Genomic DNA, 481 nt, shown 5'->3' with positions numbered 1-481 from the left:
CCATGCAGGAATTCAGCAAAACTGACGGAAATCGATTGGCATTAAGTCAGGGGCTGAGATATGCTGTCAATTGATTGCCCAATCGATTGAATTAAGCCCAAAATTCAAATTTCACTAAAAACCTTCAAGAAATCGATTGCCCAATCGATTGGCTTAGTAGAAAATCTTATTTTGAGTTAGGTAACAGATTGCTCATTGATTTATCAATGTCTTGGTTAGTTATGTATTACTTGATGGTTTGAGAGCTTCATTTTGATTTCATTTTTAATTGGCAAGCATTACATGAACTTTTAGCATATGAGAAATCCTTTTAAGGTGCATGCTTAGTTGAAAGGTTATTTTGTGCATTTAAAACTTAAATGTTATGTGTTATCTGTTAATTTCGGTTGGTGACCCTTTACAACTATTGTGGAAATCTGGGCTTTGCCCTCAGATGAGAGCCAGGACGATCCTACCGGTTCGTACCCTACAGATGGGAATG

Source organism: Cicer arietinum, chromosome 1 (assembly GCF_000331145.2).
Source record: "Cicer arietinum cultivar CDC Frontier isolate Library 1 chromosome 1, Cicar.CDCFrontier_v2.0, whole genome shotgun sequence".
NCBI lineage: Eukaryota > Viridiplantae > Streptophyta > Magnoliopsida > Fabales > Fabaceae > Cicer > Cicer arietinum.
Note: the sequence above shows the minus strand (reverse complement) of the source record.